Below are 18,625 nucleotides of genomic sequence, written 5' to 3' on the forward strand. Positions count from 1 at the left end.
TGCAGAATGCATTTTGTCCCTCCCGGACTGTGCACATCTCTCAGTCTCTAGATGTGCACTTGTACACCTTTACACTTACAGGTGTACCTAAATTATGACACCAGTTTTCTTCTGCTGGTGTCCCTCACTCATATCTGAGTGAGTCCATCGCTCTCCCCCTCCCGTACTCCCTCCACTTACAGACAGTTCCTAACCAGAAACCAAACAAATAGAACCCAGAGGTCCTACTTTAAACTGATTAACCAACACACTTGTCTTTCTTTGCCCACATTCTCTTTACCATCACAGCACTTACTTTAGCCTTCAGTTTAAACTTTTAAAATCATTTAAAATTGATTTAAAATTAATTTAAAACAGTTAAGAATAGAAAATGATTATCACAGCAATAAAAACAAGGAATAATAATCACAACAATAAAAAAAGAAGTAGTTTTGGAGACAGACCTTAGTTTTAGTAGTCATGTCAGTAGTCAAAGGTCTGTTTCCATTTACTTCTATTTACTTTTTCTTGCAGATTTTCACGGGGGCAATATCATTCATAATATTCTTAACTTTTGAGTTAAAGGAATCAAGGAGAAGATCAACTGAGTCTGCAGAAAAGCTTGGTGTTGAAGATATAGCCTCCATAAATAGCACACTAGTGTTCTCGTTAATGCATCTCTTTCTGACAGAGACAGATCTAGATTCAGTGGTAACAGAGATCAATATCTCAAAGAAAATACAGAAGTGATCAGATAGTGCTATATCATTAATAACAATGGATGAAATGTTTAGACCTCTACTGATGAGTAAATCTAGAGTGTGTCTACGATTGCGTGTGGGTCCATGCACATGCTGAATCAGGTCAAAAGTGTTTAAAGCAGTTATAATTTCTTTAGTAGTTTTGATTTCTGCATTATCTATGTGAATATTGAAATCCCCTGCAATAGCAAAATCATTGATAACAGTTCTGTGAAATCATCAACAAAGGCTGGAGAGTATTTTGGAGGCCTGTAAATAATGATAAACAGAATACACGGAGCACCTTTCAGCAAAATACCTAGCTATTCAAAGGACAAGTACTGACAAAATGACACTTGCTTGCATTGATAGACATCTTTAAAAAGAGCAGCTACACCTCCACCTCTCCTAACAGTCCTGCAGACACTTATAAAATTAAAGTTAGGAGGGGTTTCATTTAGGACTGTTGCACTGCAGCTGTCTTCTAGCCATGTTTCGGTTAGAAACATAAAATCCAGGTTGTTTGTGGTTATTAAGTCATTGATCAGGAATGATTTATTTTTTAGTGAGTGAATGTTTTAAAATGCTAACTTGATGGCATTATTTTGTGTCTCAACAATCTTAGTTTTAAGCATTATAGGCCGCAGATTAGATGGGTCAGCCGTACGGATTGAGAAGGCCTTAGACTTTCTATCACGTGATAAAACGGAGATAGAGAAAGCTACAGGCACACTGGGTTCCCGCTTGTTCTGTAAACAATTGTGAAAGTTGCTGCTATCATAGCGGGGACCCAACACACATCACTGAGAGTAGCAATCAGTTGTTTTTGGTTCACCTACAGCCGATGGAGGAGGCTTTGGGCCCTGGCGGTCGAAGTGGATGGTGATACTTACAGGAGGAGGAGGATGAGCTGGGTCCACAGGCTTTGGTGGTTGTGGGGCCTGCCGTTTTTTAGTTGATATCTGGGGGCTTGCAGCGAAAGAGTGGGAGAGTTTGATCCCAGCATATACCAGTTCCTCCATTTTCTGTGAGAAGCTTAGAAGTGGAGATGCTGGAGAGAGGGAAAGTGTGTCTGGTGAGCGGGGCTCTGGCTCTGGCTCTGGCTCTAGCTCTGGTGTGGCAGTTCATGCAGCAAGTGGATTCCACAAGAGGCATTTCTTTCTCGTCTGTTTGAATGTAGACAGCTGTGTTTTCCCTTCTCCAGAATTTAAGCTGTTGGCAGTGGGAGGCAAAGATTCTTCTTTTTCGTCCAGTCCCGGAAAGTTTTTAGTTGTAGTGTTTCTGCCAAAAATGTGTTGTTTGAGCACTGTGCTGGTCTGCTGAAGTTAAAATCTTAGAAAAATCTGAGAAAAGTATGTAAGCAGTAAGCAAGAGCGTACAGTAGCGAAGCCGGGAGCATCAGAATGTTCCGAATTCTTTCATTTCTTTTCTTTCCGTTGAGTTTCGTGTGCGAAGCTGAAGTTTGCCAACGCTGTGTCTCCGAGTCCGACCTTGAGCGCCCGTCTAAAACTTCAACCAGACCAACTCCACAACTGACTCTGAAACCATTCATCAGCCAATGCCCAAGACGTCACTTCAACGACTACTGAAATTCCAGTCAATCAGCAACCTCGGGAAACAGCCTTTCTGCAAAGACAACGACAAAAGGGAATCACTTAACACAAAGGCAACGCAAGCACAAACTCCATAGCTGAGCTGGTGCATTTGATATCATATTTTAGCCTAATTGAAAACTCAATGTGAGGGTTAAATAAGTGATTGATGGTTGTTCAGGTCTAACAGCACATATTGATATAAGCTTGGGATTTCACATTTTCATTCTCTTAATCTCATCCTTTCCTCACTTTCTCTCTTTCTGCAACACATGAATGTGTGAATGCGTGTGATCATGTGTTAGATTACTTTACATGTCTTAGAGTTATCCAGTAAAGTCTTATTTATCTCGTTCAGTGAATTGCTGCCAACTTAGTGATCAGCTGTGAAACGGTGAGTCTGTTCAAATTCCCTATAAAATCATAAATGATTCCCTTTGAGCTAAATTGACCTGTTTCCTTTACAAATATGATCCAAAACATCATCGGATTTTCATATAAGTCCTGAAAGTAGACAAAGATAACCGAATCAAACAAGTGAGAGGAAAATATTTTCTTTGTAATTTATTTATTGAGAAAAGTGATCCAGTGTTACATATCTGTGCGTTGCAAAAGTCTGTGAATCTCTTGGATTAGCAGTTAATTTAAAGATGAAATTAGAGTCCATCTGTGCAGAGGTGATTTCAGTCAGTGCAATGACTATCAAATGTCAGTACGTGACCCGTTTTATTCAAAGAACAGGGATCTATCAATGTCTGATCATGTTTGTGGAAGTGAATCATGTCACAAACAAAGGAGATTACCAAGGACCTCGGAAAAAGAGTCGATGTTGGTCATCAGGCTAGAAAAGGTTACAAAACTCCACAAATCCACAGTCAGACTGTGAAATTCAAAAGAAAAGGAAATTCAAGACCACTGTTACCTTCCCGAGAAGTGGTCGACCAACAAAGATCACTCCAAAGCAGAACGTGTAATAGTCTGCGAGGTTGCAAAAGTTCCCAGGGTAACTTCTAAGCAACTAAAGGTCTTTCTCACATTGGCTAATGTTAATGTTCATGAGCCCACCTTCAGGAGAACACTGAGCAACCATGGTGTGCATGAGAAAGCCATGGTTCTCCAAAAAGAAAACTGCTTGCTAAAGATCACGTGGACAAGCCAGAGGACTATAGGAGAAACATATAATGGATGGATGAAACCAAAATAGAATTTATTGGTTTAAATGAGAAGCTATTATGTTCGGAGAAAAGAACACACTGCATTCATCAACACAAGCTTAAAAATCTTATCCCATCTATAAAACATGGTGGTAATATCATGGCTTGGGCCTGTTTTGCTGCATCTTGGCCAGGACAGCCTGCCATCATTGATGGAGCAATGAATTCTGAATTATACCAGCAAATTCTAAAGGAAAACATTAGGACATCTGTTTAAGAATAGAGTCTCAAGAGAACATGGGTCATGCAGCAAGACCAACCCCAAACACACAAGTCATTCTACCAAAACATGGTTATAGAAGAACAAAGTGAATGTTTTGGAATGGCTGAGTCAAAGTCCAGACCTTAATCCAATTAAAATGTTGTGGTAGGACCTAAGCAAGCAGTTCATAGGAGGAAACCCACCAACATCACAGAGTTTAAGTGGTTCTGCACTAAGGAATGGGCTAAAACTCCTACATGTTATTGTGCAGGACTGATCAGCATTTACAAGAAACTTTACCTTCAGTTACTGCAGCAAAAGGGGGTCACACCAGATACTGAAAGCAAAGATTCATATACATTTGCAACGCACAGATATAACACTGGATCATTTTACTCAAGAAAAATATTTTTCTCACACTTGTTTGATTCGGTTCTATTTGTGTACTTTCAGGACTTATATGAAAATCTGATGATGTATTGGGTCATATTTATGCAGAAATATAGAAAATTGTAAAGGGTTCACAAACTTTCATATATATATATGTAGCCCAGGATGCTAGAGATATTAGGATGTGTGTCTGTAAAAAATTTTGAGGGATTAAATATGATGATAGAGCAACAGAAAATACCACATTTAAGAGATTACAAATATATATGTAAATATATAGAACTGAATAACCGAATGTAGCCCCGCCCACCGCCGATTGCATCATCGCAATCGTTCGATCAACGCAGGTGTTTTTTTTTCTCCTTTCACCAGGTGAGAGAAGTAATGGCGGATATAGCGATGCTTCACCTCCTTTCGCAATTCTAGTGTGGAAACGACTAGAGAGAGAATAGTAAAAACCAGATTAAATGCAATAATTGAGTTTAAATTTGTTGTCATGAACGAGTAAATTGTTTAATGAGTTGTATTATTCCTTTAAAGTAATCGGGGAGCTGAGCAAATTCGTCTGATGAAATCCGTGTGAAACAGCCTTTCTGTGGTGCATTAGGGATTATTTCTAAATAATATCACTCTTTTCTTGGTAAGTGAGCAAATAATTATTTCATATGCTTTATGGAGTTAATATTATTCGTTTTTTGAGTTGATTGAATTCAAATGATGCTGTGATTTAGCTACATATTCTGTGAAAGTGTTCAAAAAGTGTGTAAAGAGGTGAAATACGAGTTTATTCATAGGTTAAATGGATGATTTATTGTTTTAAAAGTGTTAAGATATTTGGGCAATAAGTGTGATATTTATAACAGATTATATGGGGTTTAAGATAACCATGCGGTCCTATGTGTTATTAGCTATGAGCTAATCGAGTGCACTTAGATTAACTTAATTGAAAGTGTTATTCTTCAATATTAAAGTTATATTCTGTTAGAGAATATGAAAAAAACAAAGGAGTGAGTATTGATATGTGTATATTACTGTGCTTTGCAGGTTGAAAATGTTCAATTGAAATGTTAAAGTTATCAAATAGGAAATATTTGGGATTAATTGTGCTTTTGCCTTGTTTTGCAAGGTGGTTGTTTTTTTTCTCTTCCATCTTATTCGAGTTCCTGTACCTGAATTCATCTCTGGTGTTGGATGAGAGGTTTCCTGGACTTCTTAATACACGTGTTGTTTCTGCCATCTGCAAGGAGCACAACGTTGGCAGAAACTGGCGAGCCAGACTGTAGAGAGTCAAAGTGGTAGGATAATTTCATGCGTTTCCCTTGGATATTGTTGTGGAAGACAGGATCGATTTCCCTTTTCCTATGCGGATTTGCATTTCATAAATGGACCTGGAACTGACTTAGACTTACATTCCCAAGTCAAATTACCTTACGGATATTTAATTGAAGGGTCTTGAAATTGTATTTTCTTCTGGTTAATTGACCTGTATTCAATTGTATTGTTGCTGTTGTTTATTCTGTTATTCAGTTTAATTGGAAAGGTTCCGAAAAGAAGCAACTCAAGGAGTTGATTCAAGTTATATTTCATAATACAGAGTGTAATTGGGTATATAATTTACAATAAAAGAAGAGAAACAAGATAAATCAAAAGTTTTATAGCTGAACTTAACCAAGCATTTCCTTTAAAGAAAAAAAGTCTCTTGTGAATTGTTTATTGTAACTTTATTTGTTAGTTGTATGAAATCAAATGCAAATAAGCAAAACCCTTAACGTTTTGGTGACTACAATCTGGTGTTGGTGGTTATTTCCCTTGTCTCGTTGCAATGCTGGCTCATGAGTGAATCTAGTCTTCTGATCTGGTCCATGATATTAAAACTGTTGCGTAGCTTCAATCTCTAAAGAAGTTTGGTGTTCATGTAGCAGTGAGGAAACCTGTTAAGTGTGTGTGTGTGTGTATATATAATATATATACACACACACAATATATATAAAAATATACAATATAAATGGTTTGTTTGTGGTGTAGAAACTTTACGTATTGGCTGACCATTTATAAGCCTTGACGCTGTTCTCAGATGCAAACTCTGGGATTTCATATAGTTTATGAAGTACCATTACAGCAGAGGCATCTTAATAAAACTGAACAAATAACATAGAGTTTAATTTAGTTAGGGAAAAGACAATGAACAGGAGATAGCAGCAGTCAAGTTGCAGTCTACACAATGTACATTTCCTTTTTAATTAAGCTCTTCCAGTGTCACACACACACATCTAAAACATGAAACATGTAAGCGGATATTAAATCACATTTGGGTGCTTTTCATCTTCAACTTTTTAATCAAGTATTAAGGGGAATATTTCAGATGAGGTATTGTGTACAAAGCAGAATTTCTTCAGTTAACTATTTTTATTGTAATTCAAAGTGGAAACTATCAAAGAGAAGTATCAATTAATGCAATTAATAATAAAACGTCGGCAGCATGTATAATTCATTCCTCCAGCTAAAAAGAAACCTCAATCTACTAACAGAGCTGCTTAACTCAGGATATATTCAACAAACTCTAATTAGAAATGCTTATTGATGTTGAGTTGTAAGAGAAACTAGCTGTGTGTGTGTGGCAAGCTGAGATATGAATGAGGGGGGAAAAAGATGGCTTAGAACAAAATACTATTGTTTTTGTTTTCTTCAGTACAAGATGTCTCTCAAAGAAAAGTGTATACTGTACCATTGCCAAGCAATGCAGATAATGAAGCTCCACGTACAGAACAAAGGCAGCTGATTGGAAAATTAGAAAACCAATGCAGGAAACGCCAGAGGATTACAGTGAGTATGAATCATTGCATTATTTTTTTTTCTGTTGAAAAGTTAACATGAAATCAAAAGCAACCTTGTTTGATTTCTTAGCACAGGTTCTTGCAATATATAGGAACATGCAGTAAGGATAAGCGTATATACTGTATGGATGCTATCGGAAAACTTTTCTTAGTGTATTTAAATATTAAATTTTTTACTATATATAATTATATTGTATAGAATATATTTTTAAAATATAGAAATATTACATATTTCTTAAATTGGTTTTGAACTAATTTCTTGCTTCAGCAAAATTAAGAATATTTGAATCAACCTTATTTGTTTATTTTGCCAAACCTCAGAATGTTTGTTTGTTTCATTGTTTTTATTTAAATGAATGAATAAATAAATACATACTATTTTAATTTATTTTTTATTAATTTTATGAACTAAATCATATTTAAATCAATTGTCTTTATTATTTTATTTGATAAACTTAGATTTTATTTATTTATTTACTTTATTTATTTGTTTGTTTATTCTATTGCCAGGAGTCATTCTTTTTAAGTATACACTCAAATCCCCCTTTGCACATTTTTCAGCTGTGTTGATTGGTTGCAGAGGAAAAGCAAAGATATTTATTGCCTTGTTAGTCATTCTTCTTTTTTTCCCTGCAGTCTCAATAGAACCCACAAGACATAAAACACACTGGAACTAACAGCTGCCATGGAGCCATATTGATGAACAATTTTGGCACCTTACCAATCTGACTGCGTGTTAGAAATGAGGAGCTCAGGACCACTGCAGGTGTATGAATCACAGTTTCACGGTCAGAGATGACTCCGGACAGATAAACTCACTCAACGGATTACTGGACCGGACCTGCCTCGAGACAGACCGCGGGCGAATTACAACCATCCAGTGCAAACTGCCTCATCTGCAGAGAAGGTGACACAGAAATTGCCTAGGTATCAGCCAAAATGTTAAATCTATTAGATAACCTTCCACAATTTACTGAAATGCTGAGCCTCAAAAATATACTTTCATTGGCACATTGCCTGTGAGAGTGATTACGGTCACACTGAAAAAATATAATAACCCTGAAACTCTCCGGAAACTTGAATCTTTCATGAAAAACAAGGTCAGAGATTAACAATGAAGTGGTGGTAATGGAGGAGTGTTAATAAGTTTGGCATATATTTGAGAAAAAAATATGGTTTTTGCACGATTATTCTTGGAATTATTTCACTTTAGTCTATGTTGTACTCCGGTCATTTTGACCCTATAAGAGTATTTGCGCTTTTGTTTTTTTGACTAAAATTCTAAAAAGAAAAAGAAAAAAATTTCACTCTGAGGTGCGTAACCTCAGATCAATGAGGCCTATGACTAATCGGTTCCAAAAAGAAAACAAGCTAACAGAAATACTATGTAGCATATGGGAATGTAGCATAATAAGAGATTTACAAGCAATTTAGCACAGCAAAAGAGTAATAAATAAGTGTACTTTTCATTCATTTTAAATTATAAGAATATTTGCAATCAAAAATTACATTTTGATAATTTATTCACCTTTGTGTCCTTCCAATTTTTTAATTTTATTTAATTTAATTTTTAATCTTTAATTTAATTAAATTAAAAAAGTTCCATATCCGTTAGTTTTTTGTTGTTTGTTCCAACCAAACTTCATGTGTGGTTAAATATTATGATGACTTACAGTTGTGGTGTTTCAGATAGACCATAGTCACAAAACTGTACCTCGACAGTGCTGAAAGCAGCATGAAAAGAAGGAAAAAGGCTTTTCGAAAAGCCTCAAACGTATCAAAGCAAGTGCTAATGTACATTCAGGGTACAGCAGGCAAAATAAAGGCAGTGTTTCTTTTCCTTCATCATTCACGATGACAGGAGGACTGCAATTATGCACTAGACAGAATGATTTGAGCAGAGGGGTGGACATATTTAAACTTGACTGCTTGTTAAATGATACAGGTCCTAAAAGGAGTTTGAGCTCTCAGAATTCACTATCTTGAGAATCACCTGCTGGCCTGTAGTTCCTCTGTAGATCTGCTTCAATCCAGTGAAGGGCTCTCCACATCCTTGTCCTCAAAGCCCCTTGAAGTCTGTGACAGTTTATGGCTCAGCATGGACTTGAAATATGTACTCTTTCTTTCTCCAGGACCTCTGAAACTAGAGCACCTGGTGGGAGAAAGACACGTCTGCACTCTGAAACCCCCAACTCTAATCACAAAACTCCCTCAACAGGATCCAACAAATGAGATAAAGACGAGACTTGAGAGGAAATTTGAACCGTATAGTGAGTCTAGGCTCTAGACAATTACTGGTGAAGGTGTATCGGGTCTGCAGTCTGGACTTTGGATGAAATGGTGGTGAGTCTGGGAGCATGGACTGTATTGATTTTGGTTCAGCACTGGGTAATGTTTGCAATACAAAACAGGTAGTTGTTCTTCTGTTATTCCCAAAGACGATGAAGGTTACCTTGGAAACTTGTCACCTAGTTGATGCACTTTTATCACAAACAAGTTACTATAATAACAAGCGTGGACTGCATATGGAGAAATTTATGATTATGTGTTGTGCTGAAGGGTGAGATGATGAAAGGCCAGGAGGTTTTCCACGTTGCCACTGCTGGGATTCAGACCTGCAAAACCGTTTATATTTTTAATTAAATGGCATGACATTGTATGACCTTTTTTAACCTGAATATATTTTTTCCAACAAGTGAAAATCATGGTACACAGAGTATGATATTAGGATATCATGTTACATCTGGTTTAAATTCCTGTTTTTACAAAGAGAGAATATTTATTTATCTAACATTTGTTCTAACATTTTTCCATTGATATACTTCATGAAAAATGTATATATTTAATTTATAAATGTAAACTTTTACTAAATATTTGCATTTTTTAAATAATCTACTTGTGTATGTGTCTGTCTCTCCCTCTCTCTCCCTCTCTCTCTCCCTCTCTCTCCCTCTCTCTCTCTCTCTCTCTCTCTCTCTCTCTATATATATATATATATATATGTATATATATATATGTGGTTTATAATATACTGTAGCTGTTTTACCAGTGGTGCTCAATTTTAATTATTGATTTTTTATATTTATTTATTTAGGAGGGCTCTTGAAGTGATAGTTTGCTCAGACAGTAACATTTATTTTTGTTTGTAGCAGTAAAATTTAGTATTCAATTCATTATTTCCATATTCCATAACATTTTGCCTGTAGCAACATCCTCTTTTGTGTTCCACAGGAGAAAGTAAGCCATATTGGAACAACATGAGGGTGAGTAAATTATTACCAATTTTTCATCTTTGGTGAACTATCCCTTTAAAATATGAAGCTCGGTATTTTCATGGTCAATTTTCCTCTGAAGTAATTAGTCACATGATATTTACAGCTCAGATGATTGGCTCAAAAAGTTCTACTGTGGTGCAAAGATGGCAGATTTCAAATTGCATACTTCTGCTGTTTCTAGTGTTGCCAAGTCCATCGTTTTCCCACAGAATTGGCTACTTTTATACTTTTTCCACAGGTTGTTTTTTTTAGTCCAGGGGTTGAAGCAAACCACAGTGTGCAGGCATTGTACCAAATTGACCAATCGTGGCGTGCGTCCGAGAGGGTGGCATCTTTTTGGTGAAGTATGGGACATTTTGAAGTGTATAATTTTCTTTAAATGTATAAAAATTCTTCTGTTAACATTTTTTTATTAGAATATTTTATATTTATACAAACATTAGGGACAGCTGGTAATCAACATCCACAAATGCTGTCAATTAAAGTTGGCATGAAATCAAAATGGACTTTATTTACTTTACTATCACACATTGCTAGTCTTGATGTTAACAATTAATCCGCTGAAAAAAATTGTTTGTCTTGGTAATCTTTAATCAAAACCTGAAAATGCTCCTCCCCTCTAAAATGACGGGCCTTCTCTGATGACATCAGTTTGACGGCTTGGGCATGAGCGTGACATCCTTAACCAGGCCCCTCCAACGGTCAGGTAATTTCTGAATGAAACACCTACTTTACTACATCCAATCAATTCGCTATAGAAAAAAAACCCATGCCCTCTATTTTCCTCATTCAATATTCTGTTTCTCTCGGAAGTACGTCACAATACGGAAGTAAAAATGGTCACAAACTTCCGGTTCACGAGGACTTTAAGCTTAACTCAACCTGGAATGGTCCTTAAGTATGTTAAGTCTCCCCCTGCTGGCAGTATAGAGAATCAGGCACAGGAAAACATGAACAGAGAGGGGTGATGCACCATATGACTACCATCTTTCATGCTGCTCTTATCGTTTGGTGCTCAGCGGTGGCTCGTTCTATCACCTGCATCTACATGCAAATGACTAGCAGAGACCCAGAGCAGGAGAGAGGAGGAGTACTCATAAATTAATCATTTGTCTGACACTGCCATCCTTGTCACTGGCTTAATCTGCAGAAGAGGGGCCAAAAATTGCATGTTATCTACTGAGTTGGACACAAAACAAGGGACGACAGAGTTATGAAGATAATTTTCTTTCCCGCACTGAAATGCTTCTTGTATGCGCAGGCTCTCTGGTTTATATTTCCCTCTGGTTCAAGGCAGTGGCAAACCGCTCAAGTTCCATATTAAATTATGCAACACTGTTGTAAACTCACTGCGTTAGTCTCTTCAACACTGTGTATAAACAAGCAAACACTGCGAAATAGCTGATCGTCGAAGCTCAAAGGCAGAATGGCAGAAAATGATGCTTTCACTGTTGCATGTTTACAAGGAGGGTAATTAGCAAGGTTAGCGAACAAAACACCTGTTTGATTCAGGTCTCGAGAAAGCCCTTTGTGCGTAAAACAAAGGGGCTGTGTGAGTGTCCGTGAAAAAAACAACAGTGTGCATGATAATGAGATTCAGGAGAACAAAGCACTTGAGGCGAAAAACAAGGGGGCGAGGAGGGTGGATCAGAAAACCTCTGAACAGAATCCTGATGTTGTCTGGGGCCTCATGAAAATGGATTCCAGAAAAATGTCTTGCGTCCAGAAACAATTGCTTTCTCGACTGAATGAAAGATTTATTCAGGTTATGGTACATGCAGCCAGCATGGCAAATGTCATTAATGAGAATCGGTAACAGTTTGAAATCAAATCTTGTGCTTTCATATACTAGGCTTATGGATTTTCAAGGAGATGGATTATCCCTCTGCTCATTTTCCTGGATGGAAGTGTAGAAAACCATGTTAGAATGACATGAATATGAAATTGGGAACCCATTTCATTAGCTTCGGCAGTCCAATTATGCATGATGCGTCTTGTGCACACTTCCTGCATATGATTTGCGTGAATGTAAATTCGTCCCATAAGGACTGCAGAATTTAGTGTGTTTAGCTCCAATTAAGATTTGATGGCTTCAGTGGCTTTATGGTAATGCATCTGCAGAATTCTGTAGAATTACAGCTTGGAAAGAATGTGGAATAAGGGAGACCAGGGCTAGTTGTCACAGAAACTCCAAATTTTAAATTAAAGGAACAGTCCTCCCAAAAATGAACTCAAAAAGTACTCATCCTCAGGCCATCCAAGATGAAGATTAGTTTGTTTCTTCATCAGAACCGATTTGGAGAAATTTAGCAAACTTTTGTAAACTGTGTATTTCTCGCCTGATTCAGATTAAACAACTTTTGTTATGCAGCTTTACCTGTATTGCTCAAAACAAATTTCCCTAAAGAGACCAAAAAAAAGTATATATGATTTAATGATGATGAACTCTTCACTTGAGAAAGCAATATTATGGACTGAGGACTTGCATTGCAGCTAGACTTGTAAAAAAGCTGATAGATTGTTTTATTATAAACATACATCTAAAGTGAAGTGATGACTAGAGTGGTGTTGTGGATTATTGTGAGGTTTTTATCAGCTGTTTGGACTCTCATTCTGACGGCACCCATTCACTGCAGAGGATCTATTGTTGCGCAAGTGATGTAATGTTAAATTTCTACAAATCTGTTCTGACGAAGAAACAAACTCATCTATATCTTGGTTTGCGTGAGTGTGAGTGAATGTTCAGCAACTTTTTGGGTGAACTATTCCTTTAAAAATCCTTACACATTCACATTAACATTATAATGTGAAAGCATATTTCATTATAAGTGTCTTTTTTCATGGGTATTTTCCTGAGTTTTATTTGTGCTTATACACGATTGGTTTTTAATCAATCAAATAAATAAAAATCTGAGTATTATTCAGTGTAGTAAATGGTATGACAATTAGTCCCAGTCTCACTTATGTCGATGAGCTGGAGTGGCGTTGGTTTAGTCCATGTGCATAATCTGACATGCTACAGTATTTTAGGCATTTATGTATTCTGGATGGCAGCAGCTCATAAGGCTTTATTTTATTGCTCATTGTTCACTGCTATTAATGTTGCATGAAAATAGAGCTTGAAAAATGGGAATTTAATTAGAGCATAAATATTTTTAATCAGCTATTTTTCAGAGTGGATGCAACCATGTGGACTTTTAGAGAACCCCAGGCGATGTGCTATAATTAACACACAGCTCTGCAACCTCAAAAAACATAAGAGCCTTTTTTCTATCTGGATTGAATTTTTTGGTTGTATTTAGTTTTAGTGGTTTAGTAGTTGAATATTTATTTATTTATTGTAAAACTGCTTTGTGTACTTGCTAAAAAGCTAGTTGTTCTGAATGCAATCTTCTGATAATCTGTTTAAACTTTTATTTTCAATAATATATAGTGATATACTGTATAAATATAAGACATTTTTCAACTTTTAAACAACAATAATAATATTTTTTATTTATATAGTGCCTTCAAGACCCCAAGGTAGCTTTACAAGAAACAGAAAACAATCATGCAGCATAAAAAGGGTAGAAACAGCATTGCGATGTCAAAGACCAGAACAACAAATAAAACAGGACAAAGCAAAAAAACAACTTTTTTTTCTTCTTGTTAAATAGTACACTTATTGTGGTCATAATCCAATAAATTAAATATCAATTTCGACTGAGTTTTATTTGTACTTGTTTGTAATCAGTTTGTTACCTGATTTTAAATTCAAATCATTCCCATTTTGATTTTGAATGGCAACAAATTGCTGCCTAAAAACAAGCTTCATAGAAAGTCTCGCCAATAGGTTTAGTCCAAACTAGAATCATAAAAGGCTGAGGTGTAAAAGCTTAATTTACACCATTTCTTCAAGAATCAATTACTTGAGACCCGAGAGAATGAGCTCATTGGGTTAAATGATTCAAGGCCGCTAAATTCCACATCACAGCGGACCTGCTCGAAACGCTGAAGGGATCACTACATGCCTAATGAAGAGAGGTTGACTGACTGATTGACAGGATAAAGGACTTCTGCTGCCTCGTTTTCGGTTAAACTAGGTCAGACACTGCTGTGAGATTCTCTTTAAACTCAAAACCAGCCATAATCAGGTCTTAGTGCATTTTAGCTTTGATCAAATGTTGCATGGTGTAACTGACAAGGCTATTGGTGGCTATATTTAATTCACCTACTACAAAATATGGGGCGGCCGGTGTTAAAATACATGAATCGAGAAGTCACTGAACTTTTTCTTTTTTTCCCCATCAGCAGATGTTCTCATGTATGGAAGCCCGTTCCCGCCACCTTAAGAAAAAATATAATTCTGTAAGTCATAATAATTTACGGAAGCGTATTGCATTCACTTGAGGAAATAAAATCTACTCTGTTTTTCTGAATTAACGAGTTAATTATCTCAGAATTCTGAGATAATTAAGTCATTAATTCAGAAAAACAGAGCAACAACTTTTCCATGAAAAATGATCTCGTAATTCTGAGATAATTAACTCGTTAATTCAGAAAAACAGAGCAAAAACTTTTTTTTCATGAAAAATTATCTCGTAATTCTGAGATAATTAACTCGTTAATTCAGAAAAACAGAGTAGATTTTTTTTCCTCAAGTGAATGCAATACGCTTCCGTAATAATGAGATACTTTCTCATAATTATGACTTAGTATCTCGTTGTATTGAGAAACTTTTTGAACTTTATTTTTTCCTGGGATTGCAGTGTACAAGCAATGTAATGAACAATTTTGTTAAAACACATTGATTTATCAAATTCACTAACCGCCCACAATCTAGTTCAACTAGACACTAAATGCACTACACTGTTGAATTAAGCTACTGACATTCCTTTCCCTGCCTCCTTTCTATGCAAATTGGGTTTATTATAGATTGCACCTTATTCACAGAATATCACTGTGATATTTGCCTGCTGCAATAAATGTTTCACCATTAGCGCCTGCAGAAATGTGATTTTAAGAAAGATGTATTTTGGGGGGGTTTTTTGCATTTTGTATTGATTGTGTCAGCTGTTATTCATCAAATGATGGAGAAGAATATTATAAAACACCTTTGGCATTTTAAGGAGCAACAGGAGCCTGGATCACAGTGATGGTCATTCCCAGCATTAGTATGCCAGATTGAGAGTCCAGCCAGCCTGAAATTAAATAAACGTCAATATCAGCCGGTGCAATTCCTATTGAATTCTTAGTGAATTGCCCCTTGAATGTTAAAGAGATAATCAAGCTTTGCGAGTGGAGCAGGTTCACTAATTTCTCTAATTTCCCAATTTCTTCAAGAATTTGTTTCAGTCCACCAGAAGTATCGAAACCGACTCATGAAACACAATTAAATATCCACTTTCTGGGCTCATTTAGACCCCCGAGACAAATAGACTATTATTTCAAGCCCTGATATATGTAACCAGTGACTAATGTTAAACTGATGCCAAAAACCTACAGCTCTATAGGCATTTACACAGTAATCTGTTTGCCTGTATAGGTATTGGATATATGTAATCAATTTTAGCAAATTTGCTACAGACCACTAACCCCATTCTCGATGGTCTCCTTTTAATTCTATTAGTGTCAAACTCGTTGACTGTTATTACCCACATGGGATTACTGGCATGACCTTAGTCAGATGTACTGTAAAAAGGTACATTTATGAGTTAAAAAGTAGAGTTTGTTTAAGGGAAGAGCTTTTAAAAATGAGAAGAATGTCCTTCTCTGCTATAGTTCCTTGATTCCATTTGTCATATTTAGGAGAAGAAAAAATGGGAGAGCTGCAGCTGAATTATTTAGAGTCTTCTCCATATTTCTCTCTTAGTAAATAAATGGTGGTCCCTTGCAAGAGCCACCATACACAGCCCGGGCCGAGGCACTGAAAAACACAACACACGTTTCAATTAGAGTCAAAGGGATTGAAAAAAAAAAAATGTGCAAAACACTCTCAGAACAAGGGAAGGGGTAGTGTAGTGTCTGGCAAGACTGTTTGAACTGCATCTTATGCATTAAATTATACAGCATTTCTTTAAGACGCATTTACCAGACCACCTGGGTAACCTGTCATTTCACTGTTTTGATAGTTTTTAGACAGAATAGGATTGGGAATGTTCATGTTGGAGAGAGAATGCTTCATGGTGGTGGAAAAATAGTTTTATAAATGCATGGCCTTTAGTTTCCAACCACTTGAAGTGGACTCAGCAAGACGAGGTGAAGAGAGCCTGGGACCACCGTTTATTGTTACCATACTTGTTGTCTTCAGAATGGTATGGAAGCCTGTTTCTGCCTAAGAGTGAAAATGACTGAAAAAGTAGAAGTGGAAAAAGTACACACTGTTCAAAAGTTTGTGGTCAGTAAGGATTTTTTTTTTTTTTTTAATCGAACAAAATAAATGAACATTGAATGTGACCGTAAAGCATTTTATAATGTTACCAAAGGTTTCTATATCAAATAAATGCTGCTATTTTGAACTAAGATTCATGCAACAGCCTCAAACTTGCTTGAGAGTTACTGGTTTAAATCATACTCAATCTGGGAATCGTTCTTAGCCATTACTGAGTTCATAACTGAATCATTCTTCAGTTATGTCCAATGAACTTGGAATGTTACTTTTAGATATAGTATAGTTTGTGAGATACATTTTAGATACGTATTCACAACATTGCGGTAATGCAAGGATTCAATAAAGCTGTAAACTTACAGTAAAGACTTTTAATTGTTACAATAAACAGTATTTCAAATAAATGCTCTTTTAAAAGTTCAGTTCTTCAAGGAATTTTGAAAAAATATGCCTTATGGTTTCCACAAAAATATTAAGCAGCACAACTGTTTTCAACATTGATAATAATGAGACCTGTTTCTTGAGCAGCAAATCAGCATATTAGAAAGATTTCTGAAAGATCATGTGACACTGAGTGAAGAAATGATGCTGAAAATTCAGCTTTGCCATTACAGGAATAAATTACATTTTAAAACACTATATTAAAATAGAAAAAGGTTAACATTTTAAATTATAGTAATATTTTACATATAATTTTTTTTTTTTTATCAAACCACTATAGATAGTAAAGTTTGTAGACAAACTTTGATGTTGGCTTGGGAAAGCCTAGTCTGAATGTTTCAAATATAGTTTAACAAGCTGCAAGTTTGAATAATTTAAGACTAAAATAGTTTTGCAGCCTTTTAAAACCATGCAGTCTATTATTGATAGATGGATAAGTTAAAGGTTGTTAACACATTTCTAGCATGTTTTAGAATGTAATATTTCATGTTACTGTTTTTACTGTATTTTTAATCAACTGCAGCTTTTGTCAGCATATGTTTCTTTCAAAAAAAAAATCTTGGAGCTCATTTGAATGGTAGTAATTGTAGTTTTATCTATATTATTATTGACTTTATCATTTTATATCTCTCAAATATAGCTTTATTTCCTATAATTGTGAGATTGTGTGAATTAATATCTTCAATAACCCTATTTTGGTCTTATAAACCTATTTATCAACATAACATGACAAAATATGTCTGTCAGCTGACAGGCACACAAACAACGCTATCTATTCAGTAACATACTGTGTATATTCATTATCATTTAGATATTAATGTAAATGTAAGCCACTATTATGATACTAAAATGCTCACATGCCACAGATTCAGGATGTGTGAAACGGGCTTAAAATAACTGGCATAATATGCAAAAATAAGAGTGGAGTAGACCATACATTTATGGGGACCTTATGTGGGAGAGGGGACCTTTTGTTTGTCTTGCACAGAAAAGTATAAAAGCACTTTACAAGTTTCTCCACGTTATTTTTTGTTTTTGTAAAAAAAAAAAAAGAGAGAGAGGTAAATGTTAATGGACAAGAGCACTAAAGCCGGGGAGGGATTTAATTGCCATGTTCAGAGGCCTTAGCATCTTTGTTTTGCCCCAGTGAGTGCAATCTGCGAGCTGTGAACTTTCTTAAAAGCTTTCTTCAGAAGAAACGGCAGTAGGACATCGTCAACAGGAAAACAAACTAACAATTAGAACGTTTCTGGCAGTTTTTTTTTAAGGTTTAGAACCTTGCATGCAAATGTGTATGTTTGGTAGGAGGTTAAAACAGTTTTTAGTGTCAAGTCAAAAGAAGTAATCACTCACTGGTATTTTCTTAGAGAAAATAGTCAGTCTTTTCAGTGTGTCTTTTAATGTAGATTGAAAAGTTTCACGTAGAGGTGTTTATACCACATGCCAACACTCAGTACCTGCAGCAACATCCCATCTGCTGTTGTCTGAGCTTCTAGCAGGCAGGTTTTTCATCTCCAGAGCCCTTTGATTGCTCTTTACACGTTTCACCTCATTGCTATTGCATTTATTTTTTATCTAGTTAATTCGTTAA

Source organism: Barbus barbus (assembly GCF_936440315.1).
Source record: "Barbus barbus genome assembly, chromosome: 24".
Lineage (NCBI taxonomy): Eukaryota > Metazoa > Chordata > Actinopteri > Cypriniformes > Cyprinidae > Barbus > Barbus barbus.